This window comes from Mustela putorius, unplaced genomic scaffold, assembly GCF_011764305.1.
Source record: "Mustela putorius furo isolate JIRA1106 unplaced genomic scaffold, ASM1176430v1.1 tig00000430_pilon_pilon_pilon, whole genome shotgun sequence".
NCBI lineage: Eukaryota > Metazoa > Chordata > Mammalia > Carnivora > Mustelidae > Mustela > Mustela putorius.
The window spans coordinates 19,471,532-19,497,865 of NW_025421377.1; the positions used below are offsets into that span (position 1 = coordinate 19,471,532).

Genomic DNA, 26,334 nt, shown 5'->3' on the forward strand with positions numbered 1-26,334 from the left:
GCCATTGTTTTGGCTGTAACATGACTGCTACTGTATATTGTCTCTTTTCCTTTCTGTTCTGTTCCTTTTCAGGCTGTCTCTTTGCTTAAGAACCCCTCTCAATATTTCCTGTAGGGCTGATTTGGTGTTTGCAAATTCTTTTAGTTTCTGTTTGTCCTGGAAGCTTTTTATCTCTCCTTCTATTTTCAATGACAGCCTAGCTGGATATATATTCTTGGCTGCATATTTTTCTCATTTAGTGCTCTGAATGTATGATGCCAGTCCCTTCTGGCCTGCCAGGTCTCTGTGGATAAGTCTGCTGCCAATCTAATATTTCTACCATTGTATATTATAGACCTCTTTTCCCAAGCTGCTTACAGGATTTTCTCTTTGTCATTGAGTCTTGTTAGTTTTACTATTAGGTGCTGAGGTGTTGACCTATTTTTATTGTTTTGGGGGGTTTCTCTGTGCCTAATGGATTTTGATTCTTGTTCCCTTCCCCAGATACAAATCAAAACCCCAGTGAGATACCATGTCACATCAGTTAGAATGGCTAAAATTAACAAGTGAGGAAATGACAGATGTTTGTGAAGATGAGGAGAAAGGGAAACGCTCCTACACTTTAGGTCGGAATGTAAGCTTGTGCTGCCACTCTGGAAAACAGCAAGGAGATTTCTCAAAAAATTGAAACTAGATCTATCCTGTGATCCAGCAATCACACTACTGAGTATTTACCCTAAGGATATAAATGTAGTGATTCAAAGGAGGCATGTGCACCTGAATGTTTATGGCAGCATTGCCAATTACAGCCAAACTATGGAGAGAACTAGATGTCCATAAACAGTTGAATGGATAAAGAAGATGTGATATACATATACAATGGAATACCATGCCACCATCAGAAGAAACGAAATCTTGCCATTTGCAAAGACGTGGATGGAACTAGAGAGTATTACGCTAAGTGAAATAAGCCAATCAGAGAAAGGTAATAATCATACAATTTCTTTGATATCAGGAATTTGAGAGGCAGGGCTGCGGGTTGTGTGGTAGTGAGGGAAAAAAAAATGCAACAAGATGAGACTGGGGAGGGAGAAAAAACGTGAGACTCTTCATCTCAGGAAATAAACTGAGGGTTGTTGGGGGGTGAAGGGAAGGGATGAGGTCACTGGATTATGGACATTGGGTAGGGTCTATGCTATGGTGAGTGCTGTGAATTGTATAAGTCTGATGATTCATAGATCCGTATTCCTGAATCAAATGGTACATTATACTTTAATAAAAAATAAAAATAAAATATTCCTAAATAACTCTCAGTCTTTACAGTGAGTATTCCAAATACTTTCTGGTCTTACCTGAAAATTCGGTTTTTCCTATAATCCTTTAAGTCTATTCTACTCATTCTACCATACCTATATTAATGAGGATCCAGGTATAGGTTTGATCTATTTTCTCATCTCTTTTGACCACATTTCCAAACATTTTCTTTTGTATACTTTAAAAAAGTATCCTCAATATTATGTTTTTAATCTGTACTACTAATGACCCATCCTCCCCAGTGCAAATTGTCAAGCTTTTAAGAACATCTCCCATTCACAGAGGCATCTAGTTCCTAGTCTTGTGCTCCACCTAAGTTCTGGTTTTACTCTGGGTAGCTTAATTTTCATGGTAAGGACCCAAAACAAAATCATGTCAATTTATTCAATGGCATTCTTAATTTAAAACCACTGCTTATGGAAAGATTGAACTATGGAGGCAATAAAAGACAACCCACAGAAATTTTGAGGTAGGGAGGGATGAATAAGTGACACACAGGAGAATTTGGGGGCAGTAAAACTATTTTGTATGATACTGTAAGAGTGGATACATGACATTATATATTTAGCAAAACCTACAAAATGTATAACACAAAGAGTTAACTTTAAGCTAAGGAAAGGGGTTGATACTGATGTGTAAACATGGATAAATTGATTGTAACAAATATGCCACACTGGTGTGGGATATTTATGTTGGGGAAGCTGTGTGTGGAAGAGGGGCAGGTGAAGGGTGGGAACTCTGTACTTTCTGCCCAATTTTGTTGTGAATGGAATTTGGCTCTAAAAATAATCTATCAATTTAAAACAAAATAAAACACAAACTCTGCATAGGCTGATTTCCTGAGATTAAGACCCTGATTTAATAGTTGCTTGCTACATTGCATTCATACCTCAAATTCAGCATGCCAAAATATAAACATATTATTTTTCCCTCACAACTGCTCCCCTTTAGTTCTTCACCTTAGTAAATATCAGTATTTACTTCTAATTTGCCAGTAAGGAAAAAAAAAAAGGCTTATAGAAATAAACAAAAAGCTAAGGATTCTTTCTTGAACCCTCTCCTTTAATCTCCACCTCCAGGAAACCACTCAATCTTATTTAGTTTCTTTGTATGTACTTTTTAAATCTCTCTACTTCAAAAAAGTTACTGTCATATTGTAGTTTGTATCTTCTATAATCTCTTGCAAAAGCTGTTGCATCTGTATCTCAGCTCATTTCCCTGTGTTAAATCTTGCTCCATGCCAAATATTCGCCAAATATTCAATAAACAATATTTATGAAAAAGTAAGTCGTATCATTTAACTTTTTAAAAATTATACAGTGATCCTTCATTGATCTTAAATTTGAAATGAATACCTAATATTGCCCCTTTTAAAAATATAAATTATCTCCCAATTATCTATTCAGTCTAATTTCTCTTCTTTGTTCAAACCAAGCAGTTCATCATTGCTGAACTTCTGCTACATTTTTTGGATCAGCCGTCATATCTTTTTATGATATATTCTCAAAGCAACATAATTTCCCTACTCTTATCCATTTCTACAACTAGGTTAGGCTAAATAACATACAACTCCAAAATCTCAGTGGCTTAAAACAGTTTATTTCTTTCTCATGCTGTATGTTCATCTATTGAGCTGCAGCTGGTATATATATTTTTTAATCTAGAACTCAGGTTGATATATCAAATATCATGTGGAATAAAGCCATTGACATGACAAAGGAAAGGAAAATTCTGGAATATCTGGATCTGGCAATTAAATGTTGGGCCTAGAAGGGATACATTTTATTTTAGCTCAGACTCATTGTGCAGAGATACTCCATGGTTCCACTAAACTCAGGGTCTAGGAATCTCATTCCTATCATATGTGTGTCAATGTCAGTAATGGTTGCCATGATAATGTTTAAGATATCTATGGTAATGTAATTAACAGTTTAAGAATATAATGTCTGTTAATTGCAGTGATGTGTTTTCACTTAAGGGATCAAATACTATAAATAATAAGCTAAAAATAATTCCAAAAGAAAAAAAAATAACCAAGAAGAAATAAGCAAATTTAACTACCATAGGCAGGGGCTTTGCAGGTTTGCAGTGCAGTCCCAGAAGAAATTCAAAATTAGGGATATATTAATAATGAAAACTCAAAATCCCAGTAAATTCAAATCAACCACATTTCAGCTTTCCCCATAATCTCACATAATGTGGTAGTTTTTCCTGAATAAGAATGAAGGATTATAGAAGGAAAATAAACTGATATGTTAAATGAGAAATATTTAACTATCTCATTTTCTAAGAAAAATCTTTAAGGAACAAATATTGGGCCTATGTAAATCATACAAAATTAATCCACCTTTCCCGGCAAGAGTACATAGTAGTGAGATTATGGATAACCAATCAAACAAGGATTTAGATCTACAACAAAGCCAAAAGCCTGCTGCTTTCCTCTTTGCCAAGAGAGTCATCTGCTTGAGAGAAGCCTGACTTCCACTTCATGCCCAGAATCACTAAATACTCCCAACAAAGAACAAGAAACAAGCAGTAACTCTTAGCTCATTGTGGTAGTGTTTCTTGCTTTTTGGAATTACAATTTATCTCATTCTTGTTGCTCCAAAAGACTTTTGATGTCTGTTAAAAAAATGACTTTTGTAATTTATCCATCCTTTTATAGTGTTTTTGAGTGTGCTGCCACAACAAATCACATCCAACCAGGAATGGAAATCTTTCAGTAAGTTTTTGAAAATGATTACCTCCCTTGCTATACAAAATCAAAATTCCTGTTCACAAGACTTTGTCCTCTTTGGCAGGAAAATGTTAGCTGTTCTGACATATTTAGTTTACACATAGTACAAAAAGTGTACCCTTTGACTGATGTGGTAACCCATTGAACATTAACAGAATTAAAACTCAGATTCGTGACTCTGAATCAAATAATTTAGAGCTTTGTTTCTGCATTCCAATTATTGTGCAACAAGAAAACTTAACCAGAGGTTTGGTACCCTTTTGAAATATATATTCAGTAGTGCTGGTATGAGGAAATTGTAACTATATAGTTTCCCACCATCTGGCTTTTTGAATGTTCTTGATATTTTAAGCATGTTAAAGTTTTGATCAGAAAAGATGAGGGATTTTTAACAGACCAGGACAATGTCTCTGTATAAGAGATCACAAACAAATCTCAGTAATTTACGAGTTTTATTCTGAGAATGCTAATGATGTTGAAAATCCAGTTTCAACTCAGTACACAACTATTTTAGTGCCTTATTGGTGTCAGCCATTGCTGTAATCTTATTCTCGTTGTGTGATGCTTCACTTCCCCACTTTTTTATATAATAATCTTATTAAGATGTAATTTATATGTCATACAATTCTTCCTTTTAAAATACACAATTATGTTCTTTGTACATAAAGTTATGCAGCCATCACTACAATTTCATCTAAGGACATTTTCTTCTTTTTTTCCTTACAGGTTTTATTTATTTACTTATTTGACACAGAGAGAAAGAGAGAAAAAGAAAGAGAGAGAGAGAGAATGCAAAAGCACAAGCAGGGAGAACAGGAGGCAGAGGGAGAGGGTGAGAGAGACTCCCCAGTGAGCAGAGTGCCAGACATGGGGCTCAAACTCAGGACCCTGCGATTGTGACCTGAGCTGAAGCCAGATGCTTAACCAACTGAGTGACCCAGGTGCCCCAATTTTTATAAGATTTTCATTACCCCTTTAAAAAATGCGATACCCATTAGCAGTTATTCTTTATTTCCCCCTCTTCTCAGCTTCTGACAACCACTAATCTACTTTCTGTCCCTATTTGCCTGTTTCCAGAATAATCTTACTCCATTTCATATAAATAAATCATACACTCTCTGTCCTTCTGTGTGTGTGTGTGTGTGTGTTCCCTTCTTTGGCTTAGCATAATGTTTTCAGGGTTCATCCATATCGTGGTATATATCAGTTCTTCATCATCTTTTTATTTCTTTTTATGAAGATACTTCATTTTCTTTATCCATTCATCAGTTGATGGTCATTTGGGTTGTTTTCATTTTGGCTACTATGAATAATGTTGCTATGGCCATTCATGTAGAGGAAGGAGGGAGTGAGAGTCCTCATGCTTCTAAATCAGCAGGCAAAAAGGAAAATACCTGTGCTGTCTGGGTGATTGATCCTGACCACCAAAGGGCAATTGGATTACTACTTCACGGTGGCGGTAAGGAAGAGTATGCCTGGAATACAGAGTTTGATATCTTTATGTAAGGATGGAAGTAAGTTGTGAAAAAGAATGGTATCCATAATTTACTCTAGAATTTTCCATTATAGACAATGATGTATATGCATGATTGTTCATTAGCTTTAATTCACATGCCTAAGGAAATAGCATTTGATCCAACTAAATTATGAGTATATACCTCACAAGAGTTCATGAAGACCCTTCAGATACACAGACACACACTGGAGGCTGGAGGGATGCGTGGGTGGCTCAGTTGGTTAAGCGTCAGACTTCTGACTTTGGCTCAATTCATGATCTCAGGGTCCTGGGATTGAGCTCTGCACTCAGCAGGATGTCTGCTTGAGAGTCTCTTCCTCTGCTTCTATCCCTCTCCCAACTCACACTCTCTCTCTCTCTAAAACAAATAAACCTTTAGCTGCGGGGAGGGGGTTTGGGAGAAGGGGGTGGGATTATGGACATTGGGGAGGGTAGGTGCTTTGGTGAGTGCTGTGAAGTGTGTAAACCTGGTGATTCACAGACCTGTACCCCTGGGGATAAAAATATATGTTTATAAAAAATAAAAAAATAATAAAAAAAATTAAAAATAAAAAAAATTAAAATTAAAATAAAAAAAAAGAAAAGCTACACTGGAGTTACTTTGCATAAGGAAGATTAGAGTTATTTCCTTTGGTCAGATTAAGAGTGCTATTTGTGGGTTAATGGAAAACATCATTCAGCATTTCTGCCCCTGCATAAACAGATAAATAAATAGTGTCTAGGGAATCCAGATACATAACACACTTTGGGAGGGACTCTCAGGCATAGCTTTGACTCTGTTTTGTGTCTAAGGAGTTAACAGAAGAGTCTGGTGCCAAGGTTCCTGCTCGAAAGCTAGCTGAAGGCTGTCTCTAGCAGCATTTAGTGAGCAAGTGAAGTGATCAAAGAATCCTTCTCAATATGCATTAGAGTGATTAGCTGGACAAAAAGATAAGATTTTATTGATTTTACTACTCACCTACTTGCTATAAATACATGAAAATGTAGCAGAATTCTGTCTGTGATGCTTTTTTTGTAGCATATTAACTGATCATGAGATAATGGGGGAAAGAAACGATGGCCTTCATCTGCCTCTATTATACTGGCAGAACAGATATCAAACACAGTTGTGAACCACAAACGTGTTTAGCGTCAGTTTTTAACAGGTGGGAGAACATTTCTCCCACTGGCTCATCTACAGTTTCTTCATTTTTTTTGTTCTAGATTTAAGATCAGTAAGCCTTGTTTGAACGTATGGTTACGTAATGTCCCAGACTGTGGCTATGGGAACATGTATATGTATATTTATAAATACATGCATATATGTATATTTGTGTATATATGTGTTTATATACATAAATACATGTAACATAAATGTATTTGCCTAAACAGATAAGCATATTCATATATGTGTGGGTATGTATGTATGAAGAAAGAGAGAAAGAGAGGAAATTTCCCTCAGAACATCTTATTATTCATATTTATACGCCCAGTGACTGAGACACTGCTTAGAATGTGGTAGATGTTCATAAAATGTGTGTTTAAGGAAAGGTTATTTAAGATATAGCTGATTTTATTCAAGTCATTACTTGAATTCAGTACTGTTTTTCTTGCTTAAAAATACACTTTAGCTTAATGTGAGTTGAAAGACAGTTATTTTTACAAAAATGTATTTCTTTTTACATTTTTTACACTAAAAATGTAAATTTTTTTCTCCATGACCATATGGTATCATTTTAAGGAAACATTTACTTTTTATATTTACCAAATAATTTTAACTTGTAGATCAACACTGAGTTTGAATTTCTCTTACTATTGAGAACCCCTTTCTCCTGGTCAGTGAGACCTACAACTACCATCTACAAGCAAAGTGGAACTGTTTATGTATAATGTGAAACTATCTCTCCTCACAATAAAATGCAATTCAAGGGCAATACTGGGCCGTTTTAAAATTTAAATGAAGGTATTAATATTCTAAATCTTCAGGGTCATTAAAACAAAAACAAAAACAAATCAAACTTCATACAGAGGGTAGTGATTATTTTGTTGTTGTTAAGATGCCAATAGTAATGCCCAGGGACAAACTTGTTGAGAAGAGTGATTTTGGTTTTAAAATATACTTTAAAGAGAAAGACAAGAATGAAAGAAATCCAAGACATACTGAATTCTAAGTCAGCAGATGAGGAAGCATAAAATAATAATGAGGATATTTTCTATTTTTATAGCTCTTTGCAATGTAAAACAAGACAAGCAATAACAATAAAAATTCCCAATCTTTGTGAAGAAGAATTATAATTGAAATTCCCAATGAACTAATCTATACTATGGGAATGTAGAGATAAGAAGGGGTAAAAGATGGGGCACCTGGGTGGCTCAGTGGAAAGCCTCTGCTTTTGGCTTAAGTCATGATCTCGGGGTCCTGGGATCAAGCCCCACATCAAGCCGCTCATCGAGCTCTCTGCTTGGCAAAGAGCCTGCTTCCCTCACCCCCTCTGCCTGTCTCTCTGCCTACTTGTCATGACTCTCTCATTTTCAAATAAGTAAATAATCTTTAAAAAAAAATAAGGGGTAAAAGAAATTGCTGAAATAGAGAAACAGTGATCTCTAATGCAATTTTGAGTATAACAACAAAAACAAAATAATGAGAAATATGTCTGGGAACCTGGTCATTTAGAGAAAACCTTTCATATTTTTCGATTTGGGAGACAAGAGCAGATGAAACCAAAATATATTTATTTTCTAGGTTTGTGTTCATCACATGTTAAGACTTAGAACTAACAACACAACCTACACTGGATCCAAACAGAAAGCCTGAGAAAAAGCAAATTAGTCAGAAAGAAAACAGGGTATATGAAAGCAGAAGTAAAGAAGAGAGAAATAGTCCCACATTATGGATATTAAGCACACTGCTCAGATTAAGCACACATGGCTTTACAGATACTCCAAAAAAAAAAAAATAGTAGCAGAAGTCAGGATTTATGAGTAAATATAGAGAATATTCATTTTTTCCCAATCATTTGTAAGCACTCAATCATCAAAAACAAACCAAAAACAAATATTTTTTTCACTTAAAACTGTTTAACTGCAGAAGCTTGGATCCTCACCTAATGCCATTTTAAAGTTTTATACAGTCAGATAAATACATTTTACATGTGATGTAAGAATCCTAATTTCATGCAAATTTCTTTCAGCTAAAATTTTGCTCTAATATACATCCCATTCTAGAAATATAAAATATAAAAACACAATATCACTCATTATGTAGAATAACCAATTCTCCAGCCTCTGTACAAAAGTCCTGCTGTCTCTCAGTCCTGATGTGCTGCCAGGAAACATGAAGACGGTGTGGAAAGTTGAGCACACAGTCTCTCAATGACATTCCCACAAGAAAACCAAAAAGAATAGTTAAATGGAATATTATGGAGCTCAGCCAACAACTCCCCACAAAAGCTTAAGGAATCAGCAAAACAGTTATCAAACTTAGCTGCCTGTGGCCTGCTGAATAACTCTTTATTTGTGATAACACTGTCACATTCCTGAAAAATCTCTTGCTCATTTGTCTCAGTTTTGCTTGTCTGTCCCACCGTGAAATGTTTGGCAGTTCAAGAGAAGCCATGTAAAGAATGGTATCAAGCTCTACTATGAGACTTTAGTTATTGAAAGTTGAAGGATCTCCACATTAAAGGGGATCTTGGTATGATGAAATAGAGGATTTGGTGAAGGCACCAAGATAATTATCTCAAGTCCATGAAGCTGGAGCTGATCCAGAATAACTTTTAGATTGATCTGGTGACTGGAATCTGAGGACCACACAAGTACTTCCCCAGTCTTTCCAGAGCTGAAGAAACACAGATGCCGCATGGAAAGAACATAGAAACCTTCCATAGTCATCATGATCAGCTCTTGCTCTAAATAAACCTGGGCTGAAACCAAGTTCACAATCCCAGAAATCTCTTTCTTGATGCTCTAATCAACTTATAGCAGGTTGAGCTGAACTTTAAAGTACATATTTTGTTTATGGGTTAAGATCAAATGCAGGTGATTTGTTAAAAATATCAGTAACTCAACAAAATGAGTTAGTTTTTCTTTTAGAAGATATGAAAATAAAAAGGCTTAAACACAAATTGAGAATAATTTCTAAATGATGTTAAGAAAATCCATCACAAGGGCGCCTGGGTGGCTCAGTGGGTTAAAGTCTGCCTTCGGCTTGGGCCATGATCCCTAGGTCCTTGAATCAAGCCCCATGTCAGGCTCTCTGCTCAGAATGGAGCCGGCTTCCTCCTCTGTGCCTGTATCTCTGCCTACTTGTGATCTCTGTCTCTCAAATAAATAAAGAAAATCTTAAAAAAAAAAAGGAAAAAAAGAAAATCCATCACCATGTGATGCATATTCAATTAAGCCTGGACTTTTTTTAATTAAATTTTTCTTTGGTTTTATTCAATGTTCATTTGAACAGAATAGTCTTTCTAGTATTTCTCTCACATTTTTCCTACAGGATGAGGTCAGGCTCCTTTCAGGAACACTCGGCGCTCTCACCGGTTTGCACAGACTTAAAAGCTTGAAATTCCTTCTGTGGGGTAACAGACTAAACTGTAGACGTGAGAGCTGCCAGTCAGGAGAAAATAGCAATTTAAAGTGGCACGTTGTGTTTGAAAAACTGTATATGAGTATTTTTGTATTAAAAATTTTTTTTAGGGGCGCCTGGGTGGCTCACTGCTTTAAGCCTCTGCCTTCAGCTCAGGTCATGATCCCAGGGGCCTGGGATGGAGTCCCACATCAGGCTCTCTGCTCAGCGGGGAGCCTGCTTCACCCTCTCTCTCTCTCTGCCTGCCTCTGGGCCTACTTGTGATTTCTCTCTATCAAATAAATAAATAAAAATTTAAAAAAAATTTTTTAAGGCAAAAAAAAAAAAAGGTAAACTGGTATAATTTCCTCCCTCTTCCTCATTTTATCTGATATGATTTTGTGAAAGTATGTAATTATGTGACTTGTGTGTGTGTGTGTGTGTGTGTAAAAGTGGAAATTCAATGATAATTTATTTAGAATGGGAGATTATCTAGAGAGCCAGAGAAATTGTCACCTCTCTTTTGATATCTCTAGTTAGAAAATGGTTGTTTATATTAAGTCTTAATAGATCTTGGTTTGCAGCTGTAACTTGATTGGCAAGAAAAAGGGCATTCATAATCCTGAAGTAAAATTTCATCAATATACATTTTCTTAGAAATAGAAATTGAGAATTCTGAGAACATCATTTATTCTGCAACCTTCTTAAAAGGATTTGGTTAATATTCTCACAGTACAAGTTAAAGATTTTTCTCCTCACTCTCTATTGATAGTTAAATAGTTCTTCTGTTTCTCAATATCATTTCCTTCCAACATCCCTAGCACTCTACATATTTTTCTTGGAAGATTTAGGAATGTGATAAAATATAATTTTCTTTTTCATGTCAAAAGGAACCAGTTTTCAGGTTGATAAAAAATCAATGAAAATTTAAATATTTTCTCTCATTCTCATGAACTCCACTTTATGCTGATGACCCTCAATATTTCCTTTTCTGTTTGCTAAGCTTGATACCTATCTTATCCAATGACTTCTGGAAAATTCTACTTGAAAATCCTACTAAGTGGTATTATTCCTTTTAGTAAATATTAAAAAAAATAAAGCTCATTGTATTAATTTTAAACAAATTCTAACTCCATAAGTTCCCTATATCATTAGAAATGATCACTATAAAATAAACATTCAAAATGGGAATCCAGGGGACTTCCTTCTTTCCTTACTTTCTTTACACTCTTACTTCCTTTCAGTCATTAATAATGTAGAACTTACCCTAAAGATTCTGAGGAAAGCATGCTTATCTCTCTACCATGACAATTACCTGTGTTTATAACTCCATCAGCTTGTTTAGGAAGATTGCAGCAGTCTCCTTAGTGATTTTTGTGGCTCTACTTTCCTGTCACTTTGATCCATTATCCATATTATAGAAATAATATTTTGAGATGTACATCAATCATGCCATTTTTCAGTTTAATTTCTCAATAGAATGCTTAAAACACCTTTTTGTATCTTAAGAGCCCTTCTGACATGGAAAATGGAAGTAGAGTGACCAACCAAAGATGTTCAATATCACATCTCTGTTACTAAGACAGTAATCTTTAAAGGAAAATCAGGAGTCATATCACAAGGAATACAAAAATCTTTCAACATAATAATCTTACCTTATATAAAGATTCGGTGGGCTTGTCATGAAATTCTCTGAGAAATTTAAAATTAAGTAGGTATGGATAAGGAAAATAAAAATCCCAAAATGTTTGAATTTGCCAAATTTCAGCTCTCCTCAGAGACTCACGTAAGTAGTGGATCTTCCTGGAGAAGACAAAGGATTGGGTGGAAGGATTAGCCTATAAGTTAAATAAGAAAATCACCTCACCAATTTACAGATAAGCTACTAAGGGAAAAATAAGATTAGGTCTTCTAGAATAATATGGTTTCTAGATGTGAAGTGAAAGGGAGCATTAATACAATATGGAATTCAAAGAAAAAAGAAAAAAAAAGAAAAACATAGTTAATTATATGTAAGTTTATTTTCAGATGAAAATAAACCAAGGGCTAGAGAAGGAAGATGGTGGAGGAGTAGGGGACCCTCGTTTCATCTGGTCCCTGGAGTTCAGCTAGATATCTATCAAACAATTCCAAACACCAGTGAACTTAACTGGGGATCTAAGAAAAAAATCATTGCAATTTTCAAATTGAAAAACAACCACATTTTGCAAGGTAGGAGGTGCGGAGATGTGAATCTGAGACAATATATGTGTCAACAAACTGTGGGTAATGGGAACCTCTGTCAGATGGCTACCAAAGAAGCACAAAATTGGCACTTTTAGAAGTCTGCTTCATTGAGGGGGTGTCTCCCTGTTTGAAAGGCACTCAGGTGGCAAAGACGGGTGGAATGCTAAGGGGGACAGTATGGTCTCAGGATCCCTGGAGTCACAGAAAAAAACTGTGCATGAATGTGGCAGAGTTCCCAGGCATGAGAGAGGGGAAGCAGACACAATCAGCAAGACCAGGAGTGGGCTTGCAGCTCTGTGTTCCATAAACCACTCATCACAACATGGTCAGGTGATCACTCTACAAGTGGAATCCAGCAAACAGCAGAACCATGGCCCAGATCTCCCTCCCTCCCCTCAGAGAAGAGCACAGTTGCAGACTCAAAAGAGGTAATGTATTAAATATAAAGATGCTTGGTCACAGGCTGGGTGAACACAGAGTGTGAGCAGAAACTAAGGAGACAAGATAGATTGACTGTTTTCTGTGAGGGCTCACTGAAGAGTTGGAGGCATGAACTTTAAGCTCCCAAGCTAGAGATTGGTTGCCACCATTTTCATTCCTCCTACCTGCTCCAGATATCCAGAGCTACTTAAATTGAGCCTGGTGCCCTGGCAAGGGTTAGGCTGTCCACTGGTGGCAAGGTCACCTGAGAATCAGCACAACAGCCTTCTCCCCAAAAAGACCAGCAGAAACCTCTAGCTAATAGTAGGTTTACCCATTACACAGAACTCTGAAACTTATGACTGGGAGAAAATACTACATAGAGTTCATGGTTTTTTCTCATGATTCTTTAGTCCTCCAATAATTCTTTTTCCCTTTTCAACTAATTTCTTATTTTATCAAAGTATTTTAAGTCTTTCTAATTTTTAGTTTTGCATTTATATTTAACGTATATATTTTCTTCATTTATTGCTTCCTTTCTTTTTATTTTATTTTATTTTATTTATTTATTTTTTTAATATAATTTTTTATTTTTTATAAACATATATTTTTATCCCCAGGGGTACAGGTCTGTGAATCACCAGGATTACACACTTCACAGCACTCACCAAAACACATACCCTCCCCAATGTCCATAATACCACCCCCTTCTCCCAAACCCCCTCCCCACAGCAACCCTCAGTTTGTTTTGTGAGATTAAGAATCACTTATGGTTTGTCTCCCTCCCAATCCCATCTTCTTTCATTTATTCTTCTCGTACCCACTTAAGCCCCCATGTTGCATCACCACTTCCTCATATCAGGGAGATCATATGATAGTTGTCTTTCTCCGCTTGACTTATTTCGCTAAGCATGATACGCTCTAGTTCCATCCATGTTGTCGCAAATGGCAAGTTTTCATTTCTTTTGATGGCTGCATAGTATTCCATTGTGTATATATACCACATCTTCTTGATCCATTCATTTGTTGATGGACATCTAGGTTCTTTCCATAGTTTGGCTATTGTGGACATTGCTGCTATAAACATTCGGGTGCACGTGCCCCTTTGGATCACTACGTTTGTATCTTTAGGGTAAATGCCCAATAGTGCAATTGCTGGGTCATAGGGCAGTTCTATTTTCAACATTTTGAGGAACCTCCATGCTGTTTTCCAGAGAGGTTGCACCAGCTTACATTCCCACCAACAGTGTAGGAGGGTTCCCCTTTCTCCGCATCCTCGCCAGCATCTGTCATTTCCTGACTTGTTGATTTTAGCCATTCTGACTGGTGTGAGGTGATATCGCATTGTGGTTTTGATTTGTATTTTCCTGATGCCGAGTGATATGGAGCACTTTTTCATGTGTCTGTTGGCCATCTGGATGTCTTCTTTGCAGAAATGTCTGCTCATGTCCTCTGCCCATTTCTTGATTGGATTATTTGTTCTTTGGGTGTTGAGTTTGCTAAGTTCTTTATAGATTCTGGACACTAGTCCTTTATCTGATATATCGTTTGCAAATATCTTCTCCCATTCTGTCAGTTGTCTTTTGATTTTGTGAACTGTTTCCTTTGCTGTGCAAAAGCTTTTGATCTTGATGAAATCCCAATAGTTCATTTTTGCCCTTGCTTCCCTTGCCTTTGGCGTTGTTCCTAGGAAGATGTTGCTGCAGCTGAGGTCAAAGAGGTTGCTGCCTGTGTTCTCCTCAAGGATTTTGATGGATTCCTTTCGCACATTGAGGTCCTTCATCCATTTTGAGTCTATTTTTGTGTGTGGTGTAAGGAAATGGTCCAATTTCATTTTTCTGCATGTGGCTGTCCAATTTTCCCAACACCATTTATTGAAGAGGCTGTCTTTTTTCCATTGGACATTCTTTCCTGCTTTGTCGAAGATTAGTTGACCATAGAGTTGAGAGTCTATTTCTGGGCTCTCTATTCTGTTCCATTGATCTATGGGTCTGTTTTTGTGCCAGTACCATGCTGTCTTGGTGATGACAGCTTTGTAATAGAGCTTGAAGTCCGGGATTGTGATGCCACCAACGTTGGCTTTCTTTTTCAATATCCCTTTAGCTATTCGAGGTCTTTTCTGGTTCCATATAAATTTTAGAATTATTTGTTCCATTTCTTTGAAAAAGATGGATGGTACTTTGATAGGAATTGGATTAAATGTGTAGATTGCTTTAGGTAGCATAGACATTTTCACAATATTTATTCTTCCAATCCAGGAGCATGGAACATTTTTCCATTTCTTTGTGTCTTCCTCAATTTCTTTCATGAGTACTTTATAGTTTTCTGAGTATAGATTCTGTGTCTCTTTGGTTAGGTTTATTCCTAGGTATCTTATGGTTTTGGGTGCAATTGTAAATGGGATTGACTCCTTAATTTCCCTTTCTTCTGTCTTGCTGTTGGTGTAGAGAAATGCAACTGATTTCTGTGCATTGATTTTATATCCTGACACTTTACTGAATTCCTGTATAAGTTCTAGCAGTTTTGGAGTGGAGTCTTTTGGGTTTTCCACATATAGTATCATATCATCTGCGAAGAGTGATCATTTGACTTCTTCTTTGCCGATTTGGATGCCTTTAATTTCCTTTTGTTGTCTGATTGCTGAGGCTAGGACCTCTAGTACGATGTTGAATAGCAGTGGTGATAATGGACATCCCTGCCGTGTTCCTGACCTTAGTGGAAAAGCTTTCAGTTTTTCTCCATTGAGAATGATATTTGTGGTGGGTTTTTCATAGATGGCTTTGATGATATTGAGGTATGTGCCCTCTATCCCTACACTTTGAAGAGTTTTGATCAGGAAGGGATGCTGTACTTTGTCAAATGCTTTCTCAGCATCTATTGAGAGTATCATATGGTTCTTGTTCTTACTTTTATTGATGTGTTGTATCACATTGACTGATTTGCGGATGTTGAACCAACCTTGCAGCCCTGGAATAAATCCCACTTGGTCGTGGTGAATAATCCTTTTAATGTACTGTTGAATCCTATTGGCTAGTATTTTGTTGAGTATTTTCGCATCTGTGTTCATCAAGGATATTGGTCTATAGCTCTGTTTTTTGGTGGGATCCTTGTCTGGTTTTGGGATCAAGGTGATGCTGGCCTCATAAAATGAGTTTGGAAGTTTTCCTTCCATTTCTATTTTTTGGAACAGTTTTAAGAGAATAGGAATTAGTTCTTCTTTAAATGTTTGGTAGAATTCCCCCGGGAAGCCGTCTGGCCGTGGGCTTTTGTTTGTTTGGAGATTTTTAATGACTGTTTCAATCTCCTTACTAGTTATGGGTCTGTTCAGGCTTTCTATTTCTTCCTGGTTCAATTGTGGTAGTTTATATGTTTCTAGGAATGCATCCATATTTTCCAGATTGTCAAATTTATTGCCGTAGAGTTGCTCATAGTATGTTCTTATAATAGTTTGTATTTCTTTGGTGTTAGTTGTGATCTCTCCTCTTTCATTCACACAAAAAAAAGAACAAGAGGCAGTACCGAAGACTAGGGACCTAATCAATACAGACATTGGTAATATGTTAGATCTAGAGTTCAGAATAACAATTCTCAAGGTTCTAGCCGGGCTCCCAAAAGGCATGGAAGATATTAGAGAAACCCTCTCGAGAGATACAAAAGCCCTTTCTGGAGAAATAAAAGAACTAAAATCTAACCAAGTTGAAATCAAAAAAGCTATTAATGAGGTGCAATAAAAAATGGAGGCTCTCACTGCTAGGATAAATGAGGCAGAAGAAAGAATTAGTGATATAGAAGACCAAATGACAGAGAATAAAGAAGCTGATCAAAAGAGGGACAAACAGATACTGGACCACGAGCAGAGAATTCGAGAGATAAGAGACACCATAAGACGAAACAACATTAGAATAATTGGGATTCCAGAAGAAGAAGAAAGAGAGAGGGGAGCAGAAGGTATACTAGAGAAAATTATTGGGGAGAATTTCCCCAATATGGCAAAGGGAATGAGCATCAAAATTCAGGAGGTTCAGAGAACACCCCTCAAAATCAATAAGAATAGGCCCACACCCCGTCACCTAATAGTAAAATTTACAAGTCTCAGTGACAAAGAGAAAATCCTGAAAGCAGCCCGGGAAAAGAAGTCTGTAACATACAATGGTAAAAATATTAGATTGGCAGCTGACTTATCCACAGAGACCTGGCAGGCCAGAAAGAGCTGGCATGATATTTTCAGAGCACTAAATGAGAAAAACATGCAGCCCAGAATACTATATCCAGCTAGGCTATCATCGAAAATAGAAGGAGAGATTAAAAGCTTCCAGGACAAACAACAACTGAAAGTTTTTGCAAACACCAAACCAGCTCTACAGGAAATCTTGAAAGGGGTCCTCTAAGCAAAGAGAGAGCCTACAAGTGGTAGATCAGAAAGGAACAGAGACCATATACAGTAACAGTCACCTTACAGGCAAAACAATGGCACTAAATTCATATCTCTCAATAGTTACCCTGAATGTTAATGGGCTAAATGCCCCTGTCAAAAGACACAGGGTATCAGAATGGATAAAAAAACAAAACCCATCTATATGTTGCCTCCAAGAAACTCATTTTAAGCCCGAAGACACCTCCAGATTTAAAGTAAGGGGGTGGAAAAGAATTTACCATGCTAATGGACATCAGAAGAAAGCAGGAGTGGCAATCCTTATATCAGATCAATTAGATTTTAAGCCAAAGACTATAATAAGAGATGAGGAAGGACACTATATCATACTCAAAGGGTCTGTCCAACAAGAAGATTTAACAATTTTAAATATCTATGCACCCAACGTGGGAGCAGCCAACTATATAAACCAATTAATAACAAAATCAAAGAAACACATCAACAATAATACAATAATAGTAGGGGACTTTAACACTCCCCTCACTGAAATGGACAGATCATCCAAGCAAAAGATCAGCAAGGAAATAAAGGCCTTAAACGACACACTGGACCAGATGGACATCACAGATATATTCAGAACATTTCATCCCAAAGCAACAGAATACACATTCTTCTCTAGTGCACATGGAACATTCTCCAGAATAGATCACATCCTGGGTCCTAAATCAGGACTCAACCGGTATCAAAAGATTGGGATCATTCCCTGCATATTTTCAGACCACAATGCTCTAAAGCTAGAACTCAACCACAAAAGGAAGTTTGAAAAGAACCAAAATACATGGAGACTAAACAGTATCCTTCTAAAGAATGAATGGGTCAATCGGGAAATTAAAGAAGAATTGAAAAAAATCATGGAAACAAATGATAATGAAAATACAACGGTTCAAAATCTGTGGGACACAACAAAGGCAGTCCTGAGAGGAAAATATATAGCGGTACAAGCCTTTCTCAAGAAACAAGAAAGGTCTCAAGTACACAATCTAACCCTACACCTAAAGGAGCTGGAGAAAGAACAAGAAAGAAACCCTAAGCCTAGCAGGAGAAGAGAAATCATAAAGATCAGAGCAGAAATCAATGAAATAGAAACCAAAAAAACAATAGAACAAATCAACGAAAGTAGGAGCTGGTTCTTTGAAAGAATTAATAAAATTGATAAACCCCTGGCCAGACTTATCAAAAAGAAAAGAGAAAGGACCCAAATAAATAAAATCATGTATTGCTTCCTTTCTTTATCTGTTTGTGTGTGTATATATATATATATATATATTTTTTTTTTTTCTTTACATATTAGGGATCTACACTCTTCTAAGAAAGAGACGAAAATACCTCTGGGATCTAGTGTATTGCTCCGTGCTAGTCACCTGTTTATATTATATTCTCTTACTCCCTCTCACTCTCTCTTTGCTTGTTTCTGATCTCTTCTGATATATTTAGTGTAAATTTTTCTGGGGTTGTTGCTATTCTTTATTTTGTTCTCTCATTTATCTATCCTTTGGACAGAATGACAAGATGGAAGAACACATCCCTCAAAAAAAGAACAAGAGGCAGTACTGACTGCCAGGGACTTAATCAATATGGATATAAGCCTGATGTCAGAACTAAAATTCAAAATAACAATTTTAAAGATACTAGTTGAGGTTGAGAAAAACAGAAGATATTTTTGTAGAAATAAAGGAACTATAATCAGGTCAAAAAAAAAGTTATTAATGAGATGCAATTAGAAAATGGAGGATCTAACTGCTGGGATGGATGAGGCAGAAGAGAAAATTAGTGACAGAGAGTCCAAATGTTGGAGAATAAATAAGTGGAGAAAATGAGAGATTAACAACTACTGGATCATGAGGGGAGAATTTGAGAGATAAATGATATCATAAAGCAAAACAATATAAGAATAATTGGGACCCCAGGAGAAGAGGAAAGACAGGTCATGAGGTATATTGCAGCAAATTATAGTGGAGAACTTCCCTAATCTGGGGAATGAAACAGACATCAAAATCTAGGAGACACAGAGAACACCCCTCGAGATCAATAAAAACAGGTCAACAACCTGATATATAATACTGAAACTTACAAATCACAAAGAGAAAGAGAAAACCCTGAAAGCAGCACAGAAGTCCATAACCTACAAGGGTAGAAAAATAAGGCTGGCAGCAGACCTGTCTGCAGAGACCTGTGGCAAAGTACTGGTATGATAAATTCAGGGTGCTAAATGAGAAAAATATGCAGCCAAGAATACTTTATCCAGCAAGGCTGTCATTCAAAACAGAAGGAGAGGAGAAGAGCTTTCAGGACAAACAGAAATGCAAAGAATGTGATCACTAAACCAGCCCTGCAAAAAATATTAAAGGAAATACTTTAAGCAAAGAGAGAGCCCAAAAGGAACAGAGACTAGAAAGGAAAAGAGACCATATACAGCAACAGTAATTTATAGGTAATACAGTGGCACAAAATTCATTTAATTTAATAGTTCATATCTTTAATAGTTGCTCTATTAAATGGGCTAAATGCTCCAGTCAAAAGACACAAGGTACTTCACAGCACTGAAGTGTGTAAACCTGGTGATTCACAGACCTGTACCCCTGGGGATAAAAATATATGTTTATAAAAAATAAAAAATTAAAAAAAAAGAAAAAAAAAGACAAAAAAAGACACAAGGTAGCAGATTGGATAAACAAGAGAGACTCATCCATATGTTGGTTACCAGAGACTCATTATAGATCTAAAGACACCTCCATATTGAATTTGAGGGGATGGAGAACTACTTATCATGTGAGGGTAGCAATCCTTAAAGACTAATTAGATTAGATTTTAAACCAAAGAGTTTAATAAGAGATGAAGGACACTATAGCATATTAAACAGTCTATCCAACAAGATCTAGCAACTGTAAATATTTATGCTCCTAACATGAGAGTAGCAAATAGATAAACCAATTGATAACAAAATTAAAGAAACACATTGATAATACCACAATAATAGTAGGATACTTTAACACAAAACTCACAGCAATGTACAGAAGAAAGAATTGAAAAAAATCATGGAAACAAATGATAATCAAAATACAACTGTTCAAATACAATGGGACACAACAAAGGCAGTCCTGAAAGGAAAATATATAGCTATACAAAGCTTTCTCAAGAAACAAGAAATGTCTCAAATACACAACCTAACTTTATACCGAAAGGGACTGGAGAAAATACAGCAAAGAAAGACTAAACCCAGCAGGAGAAGAGAAATAATAAAGATCAGAGCAGAAATCAATGACATGGAATCAAACAAACAACAACAACAACAACAAAAATAGAAGAAATCAATGAAACAAGGCACTGGTTCTTTGAAAGAATTAATAAGATTGATAAACCCCTGGCCACACTTATCCAAAAGAAAAGAGAAAGGACCCAAATAAATAAAATCATGAATGAAAGAGGAGAGATCACAACCAACACCAAAGAAATACAAACAATTATAAGAACATATTATGAACAACTACATGCTAGGAAATTTGACAATCTGGAAGAAATGGATGCATTCCTAGAGATGCATAAACTACTGAAACTGGACCAGTTAAAAATAGAAAACCTGAACAGACCCATCACCAGTAAGGAGATTGAAACAGTCATCAAAAATCTCCAAACAAACAAGAGCCCAGGGCCAGACGGCTTCCAAAGGGAATCCTACCAAACATTTAAAGAAGAATTCATTCCTATTCTCCTGAAACTGTTCCAAAAAATAAAAATGGAAGGAAAACTTCCAAACTCATTTTATGAAGCCAGCATTATCTTGATCCTAAAACCAGACAAAGACCCTATCAAAAAAGGGAACTACAGACCAATGTCCTTGATGAACACAGATGTTAAAATTCTCACCAAAATACTAGCCAATCGGATCCAACAGTACATTAAAAGGATTATTCATCACGAGCAAGTGGGATTTATTCCTGGGCTGTGAGGTTGGTTCAACATCCGAAAATTGGTCAAAGTGAAACAATACATTAATAAAAGAAAGAACAAGAACCAGATCATCTTCTCAATAGACGCTGAAAAAGCACTGACAAAGTGCAGCATCCTATCTTGATCAAAACTCTTCACAGTGTATGGATAGAACATACATACCTCAATAACGTCAAAGCCATCTATGAACAACCAACAGCGAATATCATTCTCAATGGAGAAAAACGGAGAACTTTCTGCTTAAGTCAGGAACAGGGCAGGGATGTCCATTATCACCATTGCTACTCAACATAGTAGTAGAAATCCTAACCTCAGCAATCAGACAACAATAAGAAATTAAAGGCATCTAAATCAGCAAAGAAGAAGTCAAACTATCACTCTTTGCAGATGATGTGATACTTTATGTGGAACCCCAAAAGACTCCACTCCAAATTTGCTAGAACTTGTACAGGAATTCAGTAAAGTGTCAGGATATAAAATGAATACACAGAAATCAGTTGTGTTTCTATGCACCAACAACAAGACAGAAGAAAGAGAAATTAAGGAGTCAATCCCATTTATAATTGCTCCCCAAACCATAAGATAAATAGTAATAAATGTAAACAAAGAGGTGAAGAATCTATACTCAGAAAACTATAAAGTACTCATGAAAGAAATTGAAGAAAATACAGAGAAATGGAAAAATGTTCCACGCTCATGGATTGGAAGAAAAAATGTTGTGAGAATGTCTATGCTACCTAAAGCATTCTACATGTTTAACACAATCCTTATCAATATACATTCCCTGTTTTTCAAAAAAATGGAACAAAGAACCTTGAAACTTATATGGAACCAGAAAAGAACCCGAATAGGCAGAGAAATGTTGAAGAAGAAAGCCAGAGATTGTGGGCATCACATTTCCAGACTACAAGCTCTTTTACAAAGCTGTCATCATCAAAACAGTATGGTACTGGTACAAAAACAGACACATAGATTAATGAAACAGAATAGAGAGCCCAGAAATAGACCCTCACCTCTATGGTAAACTAATCTTTGACAAAGCAAGAAAGAAATCTTTTTCCAATGGGAAAACAAAACAAAACAAAACAAAAAAACCATCTCTTCAACAAATGGAGTTGGGAAAATTGGACATCCATATGCAGAAGAATGAAACTGGACCATTTCCTTACAACACACACAAAAATAGACCCCAAATGGATAAAAAACCTCTGTGTGAGAAAGCAATCCATCAAAATCCTTGAGTAGAACACAGGCAGAACCTCTTTGACCTCAGCCACAGCAACTTCTTCTTAAAAACATCATGAAAGGCAAGAGAAACAAGGCACAAATGAACTTGATCAATATCGAACACTTTTGCACAGCAAAGGAAACAGTCAACAAAACCAAAAGACAGCCAACAGAATGGGAGAAGATATTTGCAAATGACATATCAGATAAAAGGTTAGTATCCAATATTTATAAAGAACTTATCAAACTCAACACCGAAAGAACAAAGAGCACAATGAGATATCACCTCACACCAGTCAGAATGGCTAAAATTAACAATTCAGGAAATGGCAGATTCTTGGTGAAGATGTGGAGAAAGGAAAACCCTCCTACACTGCTGGTGGGAATGAAAGCTGGTGCAGTGACTCTGGAAAAGAGCATGGAGTTTCTCCAGAAAGTTGAAAATAGAGCTACCCTACTTCCCAGCAATCACACTTCTGGGTATTTACCCTAAAGATACAAATATAGTGATCTGAAGGGGCATGCACATCCAAATGTTTATAGCAGCGATCTCCACAATAGCCAAATTAGGGAGAGAGCCTAGATGTCCATCAACACCTGAGTGGATAAAGAAGAAGTGGTACATATATAAAATGGAATACAATGCAGCCATGAAAAGAAATGAAATCTTGTCATTTGCAAGGACATGGATGGAACTAGAGGGTATTATGCTGAATGAAGTAAGTCAATCGGAGAGGAAGACAATTATCATATGATCGCCCTGATATGAAGAATTTGAGAATCAATGTGGAGATTTGGGGAGTTACAGAAGGAAAAAAATGAAACAAGATGGGATCAGGAGGGAGATAAAACATCAGAGACACTTAATCTCACCAAAGAAACTAAGGGTTGCTTGGAGGCAAGGTGTAGGGCATGGTAAGTTGGCTTATGGACATTGGGGAGGGTATGTGCTTTGGGGTGTGCTGTGATTTGTGTACGCCTGATGATTCACAGACCTGTACCTCATGTGGATAACAATATATTATATGTTAATGAAAAAAGAATGAAATGAAATGAAACCAAAAAAGGAAAAAAGAAAGTGCCTGTGGTTTAAAAATTAAAATATGTAAATATACATATTGTTCATAAGTATACATACAAAAGAAAAAGTGCAATAGACTTTCATCTCTAATGTCACATGCACTCATTCATAATCATTAATAATTTTTAAACTTAAGCCACTACAATATTTAACATGCATTTGTTTACTCTGTGCAGCTGCAAAAGTAATGAATGCAAATGCAAAAACTGAATTCATCTTCTCAATTAATCCTACCACACTCATGGAAACACTTTTTCCTAGAGTGCTGTAGTCTAGTTTCTTAACAATTTAGCAAGCCATTTGATCCCAGATTTTCCAAAAACATTGTGAAGTTCTTGAGAGTATAGCTTTTAATCTATCAGGTTCATGTTAAGAGCTTAATAATATTTGTGCATTAAATAAGAATATTTGCAAAAGTTGCTGGAAATTATTATAAAGTATGGAAATAGATATGTTCACCCTTCATTTTGGCTCATTTTCTCTTTGATGGAGGGTGTAATTTTGAAAAAATTCAGACTAATAATGTGTGTGTCCATACTTCAACAGGTTTGTAAGTATTTAGTTAAGGAACATGCAACCATTAGTAACTTCAAATTATAGGTTCCTGAGTCTGGGATAGAGCCTCTATACCTTTCAGTTCTGAAGGAGCCTTCAAACAATATGGCAAGACAGTTTAATTTTTAAAGGAAACTAAACAAGGAGAAAACAATTTCCTCCAATGCTCCATAGATAGTTGTGCTAGAAATATGTAAATCTTAAGTCTAAATGTCTGCTTTGATAAAGATAGTTCATGAAATTTCTAATGCCTTCTATAAAAAAATATGGTAAAATTTATATGTAGAATGACTTGAAAGAGCATAAAGAATTTTTAGGGTACTGATACTACTCTGGAATTTGGAGGATAATGATCTGTCCATATAATTGAATCAGTTGTAACACATGTCCTCCTCTCCTGGGAGGTGTTGATAATACAGGGAGTGATGATTGTGAGGGGACAGGGCGTTTAAGGTGAATCTCTACTTAATATTGCTGTGGATGTAAAACTCCTCCTTAATATAAAGCCTGTTACAAACAAATGAACAAGAACAAATACGTGATTGCTTAAAGAACTCCTCAGTGCTTCAATTTGTGGTTTATACTTGGAGTGTTCTGTATTAGTAATGGACGACAGGGTCTTAACTGACCTTATAATTTAAACATTCCATTATACCTTGTGAGACTGACAGATCATTTTATGTTTTCATCATTTCACTTACAAAAGACAATTTCCTTTAACTTTATACAAGGTTGCCTTCTGAACCACTTAGAATTAAGACTTCATGCTACCAGTTATAAACATGACTTACCTTGTACTTCACTGTAAGACTGATCCCAACTCTTCTCATTAAATGTTTGGAACCAAAATTCAAAATAAAGCACATATATCATACTTTCTACTCTCTCCATGAATGTCATTTGCTCACTTAATTCTGACTTGGTACCAGGTACATAAGATGGTGTGAAAGGAAATCCTCCTCTATACTTTTCAAATGCATAGCCAGGAGAGAAGCAAAGACTGTGCACTAAAGTTATTTTAAGTAGCTTAGCCAGCAGCACACCACAGGGTCCAATGGCATCTGCAAGAATGACATCAAACCTTGATTCTTGTAGTTTTATCATAACTCTCTTGTTTAAACTCTGCATCTTTTTTTTAAAGATTTTTCTTATTTTTTTGAGAGAGAGAGAATGAGAATGAGAATGAGTGAGCATGAGAGGGAAAGGGCAGAGGGAGAAGAAGACCCCCTGCTGAGCAGGGACTCCTAATGCGGGACTCGATCCCAGGACTCCTAATGCGGGACTCGATCCCAGGACTCCAGGATCATGACCTGAGCTCAAGGCAATTGCTCAAGCAACTCAGTCACCTGGACGCCCTAAACTCTGCATCTTTACAGAGTTTCTCAAGACAGTGAGAACATTTCCAAACGGCTTCCTCCATTAGTGGAAAAACATGTCCAACATGTATGTTTTGGTAGACCATTTATCCATTTATTGGCCAGTTGCATCATAGAAACCTCAGTATCATTTTTACCTAAAGATGAAGGGCATATATCAAATTTAAGAGGAGATTGTTGTTGGGATCAATAAGAACAGAAGCTGAAGGTGTCAGAACAGTCACTTTGTGACCTCTCTGGACAAGTTCAACCAGGATTTTCTTTGTTAGGATCCAAAGTCTATATTCTGTGGGTCAGAGACTCACCTTTCCACAACTCCTAGAGCTGAAGTAGCAACTTAGCTATAGCAGCACAAAACTGAAATACTTTCCGTAGACATTCTGCTTTTTTTCAAATTCCACTTCTCTGTTGTCATTACTTGTATTTATATACAAGGAGAAATCAATCAGGAAGTTAAAATATAACTCCTACATCTCAAAGTAAATACATTATATAAACTGTTTTTATGGCAAGTGGAAAACTTAAGATGCAAAAGGTAGATGTAAATGGTTTGTGGGGCCTGTGTTTCTTTCTCTTCCATTTATATCTAAAAGTAGAATTGTTGGGTCATATGGTAACTCTACGTTTGATGACTGGAACAATGTGAAACAATTCCCACCTGTAACCTTCAGTGGTTTCAATTTTCTGTATCTTGCCACCACTTATTATTTATCTCTTTGTTTATAGTCATGCCTGTGGGGATGAACTCATACCTTATTGTAGTCATGCTTGTCCGGGTGTTGAGTTACTTTTCCCAGAGGCCTCCACCTCCCCTCCCTTGAGAATGACCAATTTGCTCTTCTTTTTTTAAACAGTTGATTTTATAACCTGCCACTTTACTGAAATCATTGCTTAATTCCAAAAGTGTTTTCATAACTTTTTTGTTTTTTCTATTTTTAAGATCATATTACCAGCAAATAGTGATAATGTTGCTTCTTCAT

At 36.3% G+C, this 26,334-nt stretch overlaps 1 pseudogene; it reads right to left on the reverse strand.

The window, feature by feature from the left end:
- Positions 1-1,849: 1,849 nt before the first annotated feature.
- Positions 1,850-26,334, reverse strand: LOC101675266 (annotated as a pseudogene).